The 4,842-nt window shown below is 39.3% G+C and overlaps 1 long non-coding RNA gene across 1 annotated transcript; it reads left to right on the top strand.

The window, feature by feature from the left end:
• Positions 1 to 2,024: 2,024 nt before the first annotated feature.
• On the top strand, positions 2,025 to 4,183 carry LOC141591217 (uncharacterized). Its single transcript, XR_012520739.1, has 3 exons — positions 2,025 to 2,157; positions 2,251 to 2,323; positions 3,970 to 4,183. It is a non-coding gene; the product is annotated as an uncharacterized LOC141591217 (long non-coding RNA).
• Positions 4,184 to 4,842: the final 659 nt, after the last annotated feature.

The following is a 4,842-nucleotide window of genomic DNA, read 5'->3' as shown; positions in this document are numbered from 1 at the left end:
AAGTTAAGTTTGCAAATAGTGGAAAGTGGCTTCGATTACCTTGGTGATATGGTTGCCGAACCCGTTATTCTTCGTGAGATCCGTGATAACCTTGTGGATGATGCTACTTTCAAAAGATTCCAAGCCAAGCTTCTTGAAGGGAAAGCTAAAGATTGTGAGATTGATGCTAGTGGATACCTTCGTTACCAAAGCCGCATGTATGTCCCCGATGCCAGTAACTTGAGAAAGAGAGTTCTTGATGAAGCCCATCTATCCCCTTATTCAATCCACCCTGGAGGAGACAAGATGTATAAGGATTTGAAGCTTCAATTTTGGTGGCCTAACATGAAGAATGACATTGTGACTTATGTTGGGAAATACCTCACTTGTCAACAAGTGAAGATTGAGCATAAGAGACCCGGAGGTTTGCTACAACCCTTGGATGTGCCTTTATGGAAATGGGAATCTATCTCTATGGATTTTGTTATGGCCTTGCCTAAGACCGTTGGTGGAAAGGATGCCGTATGGGTGATTGTGGATAGATTGACCAAGTGTGCTAGGTTCATCCCCATAAAAGAGACTTGGAGTCTAGATAGGCTTGCTAATGCCTATGTTGAGGAGATTGTTCGTTACCATGGTGTCCCTAAGGAGATCGTGTCGGATCGTGACCCAAGATTTTGTTCGAGATTTTGGAAGGCTTTGCAAGATGCTATGGGTAGTAAGTTGTTGATGAGTACCGCTTTCCATGCCGCTACCGATGGACAAACCGAAAGGACGATTCAAACTCTTGAAGATTTGTTGCGTGCTTGTGTCCTTGATTTCCATATTAGTTGGGAGAAGAGCCTACCTTTGGTGGAATTTTCCTACAATAATAGTTACCATGCCTCCATCAAGATGGCTCCTTATGAAGCTTTATATGGAAGAAAGTGCCGTAGTCCGATTTGTTCGGATCAAGCAAGTGATGTTCGTGATCTAGGACCCGACAAGCTAGCTGAAACAATTGACCAAGTGAAGATCATCCGAGAAAGAATGAAAGACGCCCAAGATCGCCAAAAGTCTTATGCCGATGTTCGCCGTCGACCCTTGGAGTTTGAAATTGGTGATAAAGTGTTCTTGAAGGTTTCTCCTATGAAAGGAGTAAAAAGATTTGGAGTTAAAGGGAAGTTGAGCCCAAAGTACATTGGACCTTATGATGTGGTGAAAAGGATTGGTGTCGTGGCTTACAAATTGGATTTGCCCCCGAGTTTGGGTAAAGTTCATGATGTGTTCCATGTATCTCAACTTAGGAAGTACATTAGTGACCCGAGTCATGTGTTGCAAAATGAAATTCCCGAGCTTGAGCCTAGTCTTTCTTTCGAAGAGAGACCGATTCGCATTTTGGATAAGAAAGACAAAAAGTTGAGGAGTAAAGTTGTCCCCTTATTGAAAGTTTTATGGAAGTGCGGTGACGTGGAAGAAGTGACATGGGAACCAGAAGCTTCTATGCGTATCAAGTACCCGGATTTGTTTTCTTAAGGTAATTATTCTTACTTCAAGTTTCGAGGACGAAACTTTTTAAAAGGAGGGGTAATTGTAACACCCGCCCTTTTCGTATAATTTTTTTCATAAAGAAAAATAATATTTTCCCATTACTTTAACTAGTTAATTCCATTATGTTAATAAAGTAATTTAATTAAAGCTATAAGTTTTAAAGCTTACGTTATATAAAAATATACGTCTTCGTCTGATAGAAATGATAATAGTAATAATAATAATAACTATATTAATAATAAAGTTCCGTCTTAAATTATAGTAGGTTTAAGACGAATTTCCGTCTAGCAAAGACCGTCACATGCTCACATGTGAGTCTAGACTTATCTACTCTCGACCTATCCCGGGGCGACAACACACCCCTCAATTTTGGCACCCAACTAATATAATAATAATATTTTCACTCTCCCTCACACTTTCTGACCAACCATATCCCACCAACAACCCCCATTCATTTTCGAAATCCCTGGGTAAAAGAATGGAACACCTGCAAACAACAATTCTGCATCTGTAAAAAAACAAAACTCAAAACAGGCTCAAGGAACCCATTAATGGCGACTTAAAATCCTAGATTTCTCGCTCAATTTTCGACCAAACTCAATAATTCTTGCACCATTCTTCTCCTTATCTCTTCCTTCATCTTTTAAGGTAAGAAAGGCATAGCCTTGTGAAGTTCTCGTCTCGACCCGTCTCATAAATGTGACGTTTTTAAACTAACTCGGCTCTTATTACGGTTTTTAGGTGAAGACTTTGAGGACCCCGAAGGAAACTCGTTCATAATAGACCATTCCCTTGAAGATTGAAGAAAGTTAAGGTAACCGTGATAGGTTACTCGACAAACGTCGGGAAACTCCGCCCCTTTCTACTCGTTTTTGCCTTATTTTTCGCAAAGTTGAAGTCTTTATGTGCTTCCCCAAAGATGGAGTTGATTTTGTTGTGTTTGTGCTCATTTTTCATGGTTGTTTGGACCCCTTTTGGTCCGTTTTCTTGCTGAGTTCGGGTAAGGGGAAGAAGTCGAGTTCTCTGTTCTGCCATGGTTTATTTTTAACTGTTGACTTCGTTTTGGTCGAGTAGAAATGTCGCTGGTTTCTCGTCTGGACTGTTTATGTTGCTAGGGACTGTGTATGTTGACTACGGCGTCCTACCCGTTCGATAGCGGATACCTCCGTCTCTTGGATCGACCTCTTACTTGCGGGGTCATGCTTCCCCCGTACGCAATGGTTAATCCCCTCTCCCTGTTTCAAACCCGCATGATGCGTTTTCCTGAAGCATGAATTGAATTGTTGGGCTCACAAGTCTGCAAGTTTTGGACTGGTTTTGTTTTGGGTTTGGTGTGCAGCTGACCTCCTTCTTCTTTATTTCGTGTTTACTGGGTTGCCGAGCACACTGATACATGTCCTCTTCTTTCTTTATTATATGATCACTGTGTTTGCCATATTGATGCCGTGTTCCTTTTTTTTCTTTATTTTGTGATTACTGATGTTGGACTCACCAACATTCAATGCTTGGGCTCAAACCATGAAAACTTTTGGACTCACCTCTTCATTTTATTTGGACCAAATTTCTGGATGTTTGTGGGCTCATCATTACTAAATTTTTGGGCCCAATTTGTCGCTTGCATTGGATTGTTTGCATTTCGTAAATTTTCACATGACGTAAATTATCCATTACCACTTGTTATATTTTATTTATTGTATTTAGCCAACATGTATAATTATAAAATGAAATGTTTATTTTATACGCTCAAGTATGAAAGGATGATTATAAATAATTACTTGTGAGAGTCGTATTCTTGTAGAAATGCCATGATACTACCGTATATGCTTGATTTACATTTACGCCCTACTTGTGCTGTTCTGGCAAGTACGGGTTTGGCTTGCTTGTGCTGTTCTGGCAAGTATGGTTTTGGCCACTTGTGCTGTGCTGGCAAGTGAGTCATATCTTAGTCCTTCCGCCACTTTCGTGCTGTTCTGGCGATTGGGGTACTCGGTCTCTATTAGTAGCCGAGTCTTGGGTGCGTGCTGTGCTGGCGCACGTCGAATCGGGATGTACACCCGAGAATCTGCAGATTTAGACTAGGACCGTATCATTATCGTAGTCCTACCCGGGGAAAATATAGTCTAAGAGTAGTAAATGTTAGCATTTTGGATGGTATATTGGTCATATCTCCTTGATTTACGTGCTCATGGCTAAGTGGTACTTATGTTGCTCCCTTACATTCTTCCTCCATTATTTAACATTGTTTATGCTTTGCTTACTTGCCTGTCTTATTCCTTTCCTTATTTATGAATCTTTGAACATGTATGCTCATTTGCATAGTTACAATTCAACTCATTCTCATCTTACTTAATCTGATCATTTATTTATGTGTTTTGTCATGTTCGTCTTGATGTTTTGTGGCTGGGAGAACCTTGAGTTACTCCCCACTTACTGTGGCTTTCATGTTTACATGAATGACAGGTTGGTGAAGATGCTTATATGGGGTTTGACGTGTGAGCTAGCGAGTACCCCGGACTTTTAGATTTCCTATTTACCGCTTAGACTCACCTATTTCTTTATGTCATTCGAGGGATATATTTTCCCCACTTTTGACCGTTTTATTTGTATGGACCCTTGTTTTTATTTCCGTTTTTCCTTCTGTCGAATGTTAGTGACTCCCGCATGCTAAACTCTATCTACTAAATAAAAATTTTAAAAACTTCACATTTTTCGCATATATTTAGTAGTTTACTTTCCGCTTTATCGCGGAGTGTCACAGTTTTGTATGGTACTAATCTTTCCTCATTGATTGATCATTATTGTTTTATGTTCTTCAATTATTCTTTCATGCTTTCAATCATGTTTTCATCTTTAATCATATTTGTTGCTGCTATTATAATTATGAGTAGCTAATCCCCTCATCTAGGATGAAGGGGATCTAGGTTAATTAAAAGGGAAAATCAATTAGTTGCTATTGGTATCATTAAAGTTGTTGTTTGATTATTGTAATTCTTCTAGTTAATCAACTTGAGGTCTGAGTTATTAATTAGTGTAGCGAATCGATCCTATCGCTGACCGGGTTAGATATGATATAGGCTGCGATAATCAAATAGAAAGTATCTAATCATAGCGACCGCATGTTAGAATCGATCTAAAGGGCATAATGGAGTCGACCGATCTTATGACCTTAAACAACCTGATAGATTTAGTAATTGATTGATAATCCCCGACTGATTGACCTAGTGAACCTAATTCCTAGACTTTTAATAATATTGTTAAACCTTCATTTAATTACTTGCAGTTAGTTTAATAGAATCAAAACAAACAAACCCCCAGAAATCGGTTACTTCTAGA

The sequence above is a fragment of the Silene latifolia genome, chromosome 7, assembly GCF_048544455.1.
Source record: "Silene latifolia isolate original U9 population chromosome 7, ASM4854445v1, whole genome shotgun sequence".
NCBI lineage: Eukaryota > Viridiplantae > Streptophyta > Magnoliopsida > Caryophyllales > Caryophyllaceae > Silene > Silene latifolia.
Note: the sequence above shows the minus strand (reverse complement) of the source record. Positions and strands in the feature narration are given on the sequence as shown.